The 12,409-nt window shown below is 37.8% G+C and overlaps 1 protein-coding gene across 5 annotated transcripts in view; it reads left to right on the plus strand.

Annotated features, from left to right (window-relative positions):
• The first annotated feature begins 289 nt into the window (after nucleotides 1-289).
• CDH18 (cadherin 18) overlaps nucleotides 290-12,409 on the plus strand; it is a 590,306-nt gene continuing 578,186 nt past the window's right edge. Inside the window, exon 1 of one of the 5 annotated variants that reach the window (XM_061393836.1) lies at nucleotides 290-487. The gene's annotated coding sequence lies outside the window, so the exon portion shown is untranslated. The remainder of the gene's footprint in view (nucleotides 488-12,409) is intronic. The other 4 variants (XM_061393835.1, XM_061393834.1, XM_061393833.1 and 1 more) reach the window with 4 other exon arrangements.

The following is a 12,409-nucleotide window of genomic DNA, read 5'->3' on the forward strand; positions in this document are numbered from 1 at the left end:
CGTCATTTTTCAAGAGCAGTGGAACTGAAGCTGATGCCGCCGGTCCAGGATATTTTTTAAAAAAATACATATATATATATATTAACTATTTCATGAATGCGCTGCTTTCCGCACGACCTTGCTACGAGGGGGCTGAAGGGTGTCCGATCTGTGTGCTGTGGAATTTCTGCAGCCCCCAAAGTATGCACGATGGGAGGGAAAAAAATAAAAAAAGAGGCAGAGGGAAAGGCAGCGGTCGCGAGAGCCTGGGAGGAGAGGAAGGAGGAGAGACTGGGAAGCCGAGCATCAGGCGGACAGGCTGTGCCAGCCAATCAGAGGCGCGCTCGGAAGCTGCAGCCGCGGAGCCGCGGAGCCTGGCTCGCAGGAGCGCGGAGCCAGCCCGGGGCTCTCCGAGGACCAGCGCGGCGAGCGCGAGCACCGGCAAAGTCCCCTCTATGATGCTCGTAAATTAAGTTCCTTTCCACCACTTAGGGCAAAGTCAGCCAAGGTAAGGCTTCCGTGAATGACACTTTACCATGGAGTGACATTAAGATTTTTGTGCAGTGGGGCTGAGTCCATACAATATTTGGTGAAATCTTCCTCTCCGGGTTGCTTTCACAGGATCTGCCGCGAATGGGAAAGTTGGAGATGATGCTTCCTGAGCCTTAGCGCTAGTATACATTTGAAAAAAACAATTTTTTTTTTTTTTTGCCCCTTAACCAGGAGCGTTGCCATAAAGCCTATCTATGGGATGTGAGCGTGATAACCCAGCTGGGTCTGTGTTTATGTTTATCTGTGGATGATGTGCTGTTATCTGTCTTGCCCCTGAAGAAGTTGGAAGGATACTTCGCAGGGCTCATTTGAATCGTGATGATATTAGAATAAGCTGTCATTTATGTCTGTCTGTAAAAGTGAGGGAAAGCGTTGTCAGAACGGAAACAGGGACGTTGAAATTGAAATTTCCATAGTGCTTCTTAATTATTGCCTTTCCAGTATCCTCTAAAATTACACAGTATCTAAGCACTGAAGCTGCAGCAGGGCAAAGCTCATTTTCTCTTTTCTCTCTTTTATTTCCCCCCCTCGCGTCCCGCCCCCCCCCCCCCCCATGAAATGCTTCCATAAATGCTTATTAAAGCTTAAGATGAAACTTTTTTCTTTTAAAGGGCACTATAAATGATGCATGAAAAGGAATTAGGTAGGCTCCTGTGCTCAGCAAAACACTTTATTTAGTACATGCCCTTTTGTTTGTTAACTCTGATTCATTTCTTAACTTCCTGAACCTGACTTGTTTGAGTTTGGAAATAACAATTATTTCGTGTTAACGTTCATGTCTTAAAAACCAGGTAAAATTATGCCCTATGCACGTTTGCATGTGAGTGTGTGTGTGTGTGGTGCGTGCAGATGTGGAACTAGGAAAATCAGTCATGTAACAGGTGAAAGATAAAATTGTATTGGCTAATTATTAAAGTATTTCCTTATATCCATGCCTGCTGTATTTAAAGAACTTCAGATTAATCAAGAGTACATCTCCTTGCTATTTCCCTGCTAAAAATGTAGAAATACTAAAGTGAAAATCTTAGCTAAAATTATTCTGGTTTTTGGTTTGCTCAGGTGATGGCATCACTGCTTCGAGCTGAGAGAGACAGATCACAGAAAGATTTTATTATGCAGCCAAAAAAAAAAAATCCTACAGGCTCTGATTGTGTTTTGGAACCTTTATTTTCCACTCTGGGATCACCCACAGATTTTTCAAAGCAGGGGGCTTTCCTTATGCAGTAATTGTCTGCCTCTGTTTCAGTGGACTTATCAGAGAAAATACATAATTCTGAATCAAGAGTTAGAGGTCCAGACTAGATCTTGTATGTACCTTGTTGAGAGGAGAGAGGCAGGATGTGACGTTGGAAGAGAATTAGTTCTATAGTCTAATGCTCTGTTTCAGGAACCAATCATCACTGGTTTCTTTCAAGCCTTCTGTTATAGGTTAAATTTCAGACTTCCTGAAGATAAATTAACCTAGTACAGCTCAACCCATTTCTTCAGTTAATAAGGCATTCATTTAATGGACCTTGTTAGAGGAATATGCCATAAAACATAGTGATGATGCTTTTTCACAGAGGTAGCTAACTTAAAGGGGAGGAAAACATAAAATGATACCAATGGCCAAGTTTGATTTTCTATGTTGACAATGATGGGAGGTAGAAAAATGAGGATTTGCTATTTTAGATGCAACAAAAATGCCCACTTAAAGATAACCCAGTAGCAAAGGGAATATAATTGTAGAGTAAAAGTAGCTAACAGGAAACTCTATTCAGGGAATGTTAAAAGTAATTAGCTACAACAACTGTAAGCATGATTGATAGCCACCAGTGCTTGATCAAAATCTATACATAAAACATATTGAAAATTATTATTCCTTTTGATGTGCTATTTGTTTGGATGGATAAATTGGAAGCATGAGAATGAATGAATCACTTGGTTCAAGTTTATAAATTCTTTATGTGACGGGTGTTATATATAGTAAATATAAAATACTGTTCATTTGGCTTTTACAAACATCATTCTTATGCTTTTGTTCATTTTATGGTCTGTAAAATATAAGCCACGTGTTCACAAGTTTGTGTGCCCCACTTGTCCTATATTTGACTTGATGATTAGAAGACTGAAGTATACCTATTTTGCAACCTGATATAACTGTCCTTTAGAATCTAAACATGCATGTACACTTCAGCAGAACTAGGAGAGCACATTGAACTTACTGACCTGGAAAAATTTACTAATCTCAAGTGCATGTATCTGATGCAGTGTAGTTGAGTAAAAAGTGAGAGAAAGAAATTGAGAGATTTAAGATAGAGCATGTGTAAAGTGTCCTTTCTTTTAAAAAAAAAAAATAAGTAGAGGACTTTTGACTCCTTGGTTTGCTTAATTATGTGCCTTTCTTGTAGTTGTATTACACATGTCTATGAGAGCTTCTTAACCCTGGTGCTATTGATATTTGAGCCTATGCAATTTTAACATGGAAGAGTTTTCTTGTGTATTGTAGAATGCCTAGTAGTATCTCTGTTTTCTAGCCACTAGATGCCAGTAGCAGCACCCCCAGATTGTTTGCCAGTAGCAGCACCCCCAAACTGTGGCAACCAAAAATATCTCAAGAAGTTGCCCTGGAGTAGGGGGCAAAACTGCACTCCTCTTGCATTGGAATTGTCCATGTATAGTTCAGTTTATGTGTTCTACAATGATCCTTCTCTTGCTCTGAACAGATTTCAGCTTGTAGGTGTTTTGTTGGGTCCCTAACAGAAAACTGTGGAAGAGCTTATCAGTATTATTATCTATTTTCTGTGAACTGAGTATCTAGGTTGTATTCTCTGTCATATGCTAACATTTGTGGGAATAGGAAGAAATAAAAGCTGAGAAAAGGAAGTAGATATTGAGTTTAAAGACACATTTCATTTAAATTCGCTTCTTTTAGATGAGTATTTTGAATACCTGTATGCTGGGCTGTCAGGAGGGGGTTTTTACCCTAGTAAGTCCATGTGCTTCGAGTTAGTTTATAATGCTCAAAGATCTGGAAGTAAAAGGAAAGCATTTTGGTTTGAAGAACATAGTTCTTCACTGGTGGTGGTATACATTTAACATGATGGAAAGAAGTACCAGGCATGAGGATCTGAAGACATGGCAAAGATTAGATCCTGGCATGGATTACTCATGTCACATGTCCCCTGCATAGAGGCCATTTTTCCTCATCTGCAAAAGGGTATATGAATAGGCATGGAAACTAAATAATACAAAGTATCAAAATGGGTTGTAATTTATGAAGGTGTGCATCAATGTTGGTAAATTATCATCCTTTCAATTTCTTCTGTGATGTTATTTGTTGAGCACTGACTCAGCACACTAAATCTTCTGGCTATTCCAGAGTAGTTAAAATCATCTGTACAAAATGGTGGTATTAGCTCTTAGAATTTTTTTTCATGGATGAAATAGAACATCTCCATTTTGAAATATGTGACTTATATTATGGATAAACCTCAATTTCCTCTCTTACATATAGGGCTTCCCTGGTGGCTCACATGGTAAAGAATCTGCTTACAGTGCAGGAGACTGGGTTTGTTCCATGGGTGGGGAAGAACTCCTGGAGAAAGGAATGGCAACCTACTCTAGTAATCTTGCCTGGAGAATTCCATGGACAAAGAACCCTGGTGGGCTACAGACCATGGGTTCTCAAAGAGTCGGACAAGCACTTCTGGCTTCCCTAAATAATCCACATTTATAATTTGTTTAAAAATACAGAAATATAAAAACATAGAATACACCTTGAAATCCACTCTTCAATGATACTGTTATTACCAGTTTGAAATATATTTTAAGTGATTTTTAAATGAATAGATTAACATAATGTCTATATGTAATTAAGAAATTAATACAGATTTAAAGTTGAGGGTAGTTGTATAGAGATGCAGACACTCGTATAAGCATATGTACAAAAATATATGTTTAGATACAATAAACACAGTTTATATAATACCCAACTAATTTTATAGCCTGTCTCTTGCATGTGAGTATATAGAGAATTCATAAGTATTTAACAAGAGTACCATTGTGTACAGACCTCATGTTTAAATCTAGTTCAATGTTAGGCATACACATGGGTGGACAGCTTTCTTGTCTATTAGGTTGGGAGAATTTCAGACTGGTTGATATTCCTGCCATATTGATTTTTATTCATTGTAACTATTGCATATTATGGCATAGATGAAGTATCATTCATTTCAGCAATGAGTTCATAACTATTTTTAAGAGAAGAATAAAGAGAGAGCCAACACAAATTAAATAACTTGGTATTGCTATCCTGCTGTTAGTGAGTTTTTGACTTTTATGTTCAGTACATCTTCTAAGAACAGATTTCAGGGGAATTAAGTGGACAGCGGGGAAATGTTGGAGCAGGAATTAATAGAAGAGGAACATTTGGCCTTTTGTACTGTCACACGCCCAGGTGTCGCTTCTATAGATATCAGAAAATATTCTGATATATAAACTTCTACACTGCTAGACTACATCAATTTAAGAAACTTGTTTGTAATCTGAGAATAAAATGAACAAAACTTGATCCCTAAAAGTACTTCACTGAAATGTTTGAAAAAGAAAATATTTCACTTATCTGAGCTCCCCAGGACTGTATTATTTAATATTTTATTTGCACTGCATGGAATATGATAGATGAATTGCTATTAAAATGAATTTGGGCTTTGCAAATGCCTCCCCTGAAAAGAGGAATTCAACTGTGATTCCCATTCATTTTATGTATAGCTGATCATAAGTATCTTCAGATAGATATTTATTGTCATATTTTGGCCTTTAGGATTAATATATGACTTGTATGTGATTATGTACAATCCCAGGTGACTGGAAATTTCACTTGATCTAATTATTTCAGTCTACCTGATGCCAACAGTATTTTAAATAAAAATATCTAGATGGTACTAGTGGTAAATGTAGGAGATGGAAGAGATGCAGATTCAATTCCTGGGTCAGAAAGATCCTCTAGAGCAGGAAATGGCAACCCACTTAAGTATTCATGCCTGAAAATCCCATGGACAGAGGAGTCTAGCAGGTTATGGTCCACAGGGTCACAAAGAGTCAGACACGGTGGAAACAAATTAGTACATGAAGATTAAACTCACAGTTATCCATGGGATTTAAAAGAAGACAGGATGCCATTTTAACCTATTGAATCATCATATTACAAAAATTTTTGAACCCAGTGCTGGCAAGCACATGATAAAAATTCTTATTTATAGTTATTCCTAGTGTAAGTGAAGATTATACAACGGTCTTGAAAACAATTTGCAATCCTTTGACAGTAAAAGGAAAATGCAGATTCTCTTGCATGCACCTTCTGGAAGCAAATGAACCAAATGAACCAAACTATCCCCAAATGAAAAAATCCGTCAAGAGGTTAAAAGTAATTTAAGAATGTGAATACATCTAAATAATGATTTGTTTATGGAAACCCACGTAATATTAAACTAGATACAAAATTTTATGTGCATCCTGATTTTTAAAGGGATTTCAAAAAAATCCATTTAGTTGGATGCTGTATTAAGACAGTAATGTATATCCCTTGGACTTTTCTGTATTGTTTATATTATCTATATTTTAAAAATTATATGTAATTAGTACCTTCCAGCTGCAATGCACAATATAATTTGAACAAACCATGGAAATATAAACAAAAGCTATTTTGGTTCCATGCAGTTGTGTTGTTTTTTTTTTGTAGAATCTGTTTTTATTGGCTGAGTGAAACAATTTAACTTAACCATAGTTGAGAAAGCTTTGTGGTACTGATTGAAAATTAAACCATTTCTGAATGTCTGTTTAATAGGGATTTTCAATTCTGATGACTGGAATACTGTATTTTAAAGGTTTATCATATCTTTAAAGCAAAAAAAAAAAAAACAGCTCAAATTCAATTCCATTTTTACTATATTAAATTTATTTGTGGAGATTATATTCTATTTGAGAAGAGAGATGATAAACAAGGGAACTTGTATTTTATATTACTTCTGGAACATGATTATTGTTAAGGGGAAAGAGGGAAGTGGAATGAGGAATGAAATTTTTGAAGAGATGAGTGAGTGGTTGTTTGATATTTTAGCTGTAATGGCTAAGAATCCCTTCCTTACTGAGAAGGTGACTTTGAATAAAGCCTTGGAAGAAGTAATCGTTGTTTAGTCACTACGTCATGTCTGACTCTGCGACCCCAAGGACTGCAGCACACCAGGCTTCCCTGTCCTTCACTGTCTCCCACAGTTTGCTCAAACTTGTGTTCATTGAGTCAGTGATGCCATCCAACCATCTCATCTTCTGTCACCCCCTTCAATTCCTGCCCTCAATCTTTCCCAGCATCAGGATCTTTTCCAGTGAGTCAGCTCTTTGCATCAGGTGGTCAAAGGATTGGAGCTTCAGCTTCAGCCTCAGTCCTTCCAATTCAGGGTTGACTTCCTTTAGGATTGACTGGTTTGATAAGGGACTCTCAAGAGTCTTCTCCAGTAGTACAATTCTGAAAGCATCAATTTTTTGGGCCTCAGCTTTTTTTATGGTCCAACTCTCATATGGATATGAACAAACAATATTCCAGAGAGGGTGAGAAGCAAAAAACAGAAGTCCTGGGACAGGAACCTGCCTGACCCATTGACAGAATAGCAAGAAGGCCAGCATAACAGAAGGGAAGTCACAGAAATGGAGCAGAGGAGGAGATACTGGTCAGAGAGATGGGAAACCAGAATTTCTACATAAATCATATGGGTTGGTATAAGTTCCTCGGGTTTTTCCTGGGAGATTTGGCTGGCATTAAATATCCCTGATCAGAAAAGTAACATGATCTGATGAGTTTATTACATTGTTTGGCAAATAAGGATTAAAAGTGAGGGTGGGATTAAGGTTACTCATCAGCTGCATTTCAGGAAGACATGCTGCTGTATTGGAGTCAGGCTACAGGGGAGCACGATAGAAGTAGGGCAGTTGTGGGGCTATTTCAGTCATTGGAAGAGAGAAGATGATGACTTGCAGCAGAGTGGTAACAGTAGAGGTCAAGAGGAGAGGAGAGGTTGGATTCCAGATTTACCTTGAAATTGAAACTAATGGGACTTGATATTATATAAGATGTGGAGGTGGACAGTGAGGATAAATTTGATTTGCTATATCCTGAGCTATAAGGAGGCTGGAGTTGTCTCTTAAGAAGGAAAAGAATGGGCGGAACAGATTTGTGTGGAGGAAGGAGGGCAGACAGCAGATAGGAAGAGCTGAGTTTTATACATTTTTAGGTTGAAATGCACAAGTGGATATGTCCTGGAGTCAGTTGAATACACTGGTGTGGAGTTCAGAGATCTATCTCCTCAGGTAGGAAACCAAGAGTTGTGAGTCCACTGACAGCGTTTAAAGTGGAGAGACTAAAGGTGGATGAAAAGATGAAAAACACAGACCAGGAGGTGGAGCAGCCCCACACCGATAGGCTGGAGAAATGAAGAAAACCCAGCACAAGTATTTGAGGACCAGTAGCTGGAGATGAAGGAAGAGAGTCCCATGTGTAAAGGGTCTTGAAATCCAGAAGATGTACTTCAAGGAAGAGACTGTTTTGGAAAACATTTTAAATTATTGAAATATAAACTTCCAGGCACATATAGGCACAAATCTAACTTTTTCATTTGGATAGTTTTATTTTAGAAATAAAGAATTCATTTCCTTAATGAAAACAAAATGTTTTTCTTTGAAAGTCCTTATTAATTATAGCAGTTTACTTTTTTCAGTTATCTATTTATAGGCGTCATTTTAGGTTCAATGTGAACCTGATGTTAGAAACAACTGGAGAAAGTTTCTTGGTGTCACAAAAGCAAATATTGACACAAATTTATTGGTTTAATTATCTGTGGATTTTATTCATCAATATAGTCCTTCTAATATTTTCATTAGCCTTACTTAATTTTGGGCTTCCCTGTGGCTTAGCTGGTAGAGTCCGCCTGCAATGTGAGAGACCTAGGTTAATCCCTGGGTTGGGAAGTTCCCCTGGAGAAGGGAACACCTACTTACTCCAGTATTCTGGCCTGGGGAATTCCATGGACTGTGTCATCCATGGGGTCGCAAAGAGTCGGACATAACTGAGCAACTTTCACTTTACTTAATTTTGATATTAGAGTTGCGTTCTTTCAGGACCTGATAAATTTGCAACATAAAATGTATCTCACCTAATGATAACTAGAAATGTTACTTCTTGAAAACTCAAATTATTCTAAATTGAGATACAAAAGAATAGATATGAAGGGTTTCCTGTGGCTGATATTCCAATTAAGAAACTGTGTTTTTACTTTGCCATCTTACTAGTAATATATGTCCAGCTTTTGAAGTGTGGGAGAAATATATTAAGAGCTAAGGTATAAATCTTTGGTTTCAGCTGCAGGTATGAGGTGACTATAATGTTGTGAAACTGATCTTTAAGCAAAAATGCAAGATGACTGTATTAGTGATTATATCAATGATGATGACGCCAGTTAAAGCATTCTTTCACATAGCTATTCCAACAAACACACACAAACACAACTTCATAACTTTAGGATCACATTCTGTTTCTTAATCAAACTGATCATTTGTTTAGATTAACTAGCACTTTATCAACCAAGTTCCACTTAGAATGTTTATGATCTCAGCTAAATTAAGTGAGGTAGCTTCTGAAACCCTGAATACTCTTTGGAAGAGCTGATGCTGAAGCTGAAGGTCCAATACTCTGGCCACCTAATGCAAACAGCTGATTGATTGGAAAAGACCCTGATGCTGGGAAAGACTGAAGGCAGTAGGAGAAGAGGATGACAGAAGATGAGATGGTTGGATGGCATCACAGATTCAGTGGACATGGACTTGAGCAATCTCTGGAAGGTGGTAAGGGACAGGGAAGTCTGGGGTGCTGCAGTCATGGGGTCACAAAGAGCCAGACAGGACTTGGTGACTGAACAACAATAACTTCTGCAACAGTTTTATAAGAGAAGTTGCAACAATGCATGAAACAGTTTAAATGATGTGTAAGGGCTGTACGTGACTACACTGAAGGCTAATGTGATGATAGAACAATGGTCCCCAAAAAGTGAAGGTCCTAATTCCTGGAATCTGTGTGTATGTTATGACATGTCAAAGGAGGGTGAGGCGTACAGATGAAATTAGGATGGACAATTAAATTAAACTGTGCTAAAATAAGGAGATAATCTTGGTTTATCATGATCAGGTAGGCCCAATGTCATCCTAAAAGAATGTGAAAGAGAAAGAAGTAGGCAGACAGGAGGTCAGAATGACAACATGTGAAAAGGAATCAATCTGATATTGCTCGTTGGAACAAGGAGAAGGAAGACCAAGTACAGAGTGATTTGGGAATTGTCTAGAGACTGGAAAACACAAGGATTCTCCTTTACAGCCTCTGGAGAGGAATGCAGCCACATTGAAACCTTAGTTTTAGCTTGGTTGTGGCTCATTTCAGACTCCTGACCCGACCTTTATCAGACTTCTGACCTATAGAACTGTAAGATAGTAACTTTCTTGTTAGAAGCCAACAAGTTGGTGCTAATTTGTTATAGAACCAGTAGGAAATTAATACAGCTAACCTTAGAAGGGATATTAAGTTGCGCCTTTTGTAAATGACCCATCATGCAAATTTTTTAGAGAATGAAGATATATAATATTACTGAATATGTAATATTGATACTATTAATTTGAGGTTAGTATACTGTTCAATATTAAACTAATTAAATGATCATGAAATTGAACGTGAAGTATGTTTCTTAAAACAAAATTTAAGAGTGAAAATTCTTTATTTATTTATTTTTTAAATTTTATTTTATTTTTAAACTTTAAAATATTGTATTAGTTTTGCCAAACATTGAAATGAATTCGCCACAGGTATACATGTGTTCCCTATCCTGAACCCTCTTGTAAGAAAATAATGTATCCAACTAAGTATATACTTTCTTGTCCCCAGTAAGTATGTTGTGCTTCTGTTAATATGAGATTACTGGACTTTGCATTCCTGTGTCCAGATATGGTTTTAAAAGTATTACCTAGCACCCAGTGCAAAAACTATATGTTTTTTGTACAAAAATGTACAAATAGAGTAAAATGTAGACTCTACAGCAAGATAAATGACCGTCTCCCATTTTTACTTTTGCAGTATGGGAAATATTTACTAAACTGTTTAGCAATTTAAAAAAGGCAAAGTTAATTAAGGTAGAACAATCTATAGCTTAGAAGGTAAAAGATACAACATGGTACAATTAACAAGGATGGATTTAAAATGAAAAAAAAAAGAAAAGAAACCTGTGGTCTTCTGATCTACTTTTTAAGTAAGTGGATGTTGCTTACCCTTTTCAGAACTGTTATATAGGGAAAAAGTATCTTCCCAATTTGAATGGCTCTTTCTCATGTTTAAAGCATAACATTTATGTAAATGTTCATAGAATACTGTTGAACAAATTTCAAATATATAGAAAATAAATGAAGTAAAGCAAATCACCTGATAATATTTGGTGGATTACAGTCTTATTTCAGTCTTTAAAATGTCCATGGATATCATTTGCTCACATCAGTTTACAGAAGCCCTCTTTAACATGTGGTTCTAATAGCAGCAGTATGACGGGGCTCAGGAGCCACACCAGGGCAGGGGGAGAACCTTAACTCCCACATTGCAGGTGGATTCTTTACCAGTTGAGCCATCAGGGAAGCCCAAGAATACTGGAGTGGGTAGCTTATCTCTTCTCCAGCATATATTCCCCACCTAGGAATTGAACCAGGGTCTCCTGTATTGCAGCCAGATTCTTTACCAACCGAGCTAGGAAGGAAGCCCCATATTGCACGCCAAGCCTCCCCTAATCTGGGCAGTTGGTGATGTTGGAGGCATGGAATAAAAATTGTCCTTCTGAGCTTCCAAATTCTGGATCCCAGTTCCCTGATCTGCTCCCAAAGGCACCCAGAGGAAGGAGCTACTCTGAGTTACATGTCTAGCCCTGTCACATAATCAGGTGACATTTCCTTTTGTGTCTTTTGTTTCTCTGATTCATTATATTCATTCTTTTAGTTCCTTTAGTGGTGGGTACTCCACGTAACCAATGAAGTGACCAAGATTTATGACTACCATGTTGCTTTCTTCAATCTCTACTCAGCTGATGTATCAAAAAATTATAATTCTCTATGCATCTATACTTCCTCTATACACCTATAAGACATACACACTGACATATGTACAATACCTTTTTACTTGATAGTAGATCATTAAAGGGGCTTCCCCAGTGGCTAAAAGATAAAGAATCTACCTGAAAAGCAGGAGACCCAGGTATGATCCCTGGGCTGGGAAGATCCACTAGTGGAGGAAATGGCAACCCACGCCAGTATTTTTGCCTGGAGAATCCCTGTGGACAGAGGAGCCTGGTGGGTTGCAGTCCATGTGGTCACAAACAGTCAGACGTGGCTGAGCGACTAACCCTTAGATCATTACAATCTCTACAAATCAATCCAACAATCTGATTCTCCCTTGTCTTTAGTGTTTGTTTCAGCTCTGCTTCTTATTTCCTGCCCCATTGCATCTCTTGTCAATCTTCAGTCTTGTTCCTTCTAATTTGTATTTGTTCCTATATTAATTAACTCAGGCAGTCATAACAAAATTCATGGACTGTGTGTCTTAAGCAATAGAAATTTGCTTCTTTCAGTTTTAGAGGCTAGGGAGTCCAAAATCAGGGTGTTAGCCCATTCAATTCCTTGCTGAATGCTTGGTTTACTCTTCCTGACTTACAGATTGCCACTTTCTTGATGTGTCCTCACTTTTCTAGGGAAGGAGGGAGGGAGAGAAAGGAATAGAGCAGGTACAAGCTAGCATGTGAGCTCTCTGGTGTCTCTTCTTACAAGG

Source organism: Bos javanicus, chromosome 20, assembly GCF_032452875.1.
Source record: "Bos javanicus breed banteng chromosome 20, ARS-OSU_banteng_1.0, whole genome shotgun sequence".
Lineage (NCBI taxonomy): Eukaryota > Metazoa > Chordata > Mammalia > Artiodactyla > Bovidae > Bos > Bos javanicus.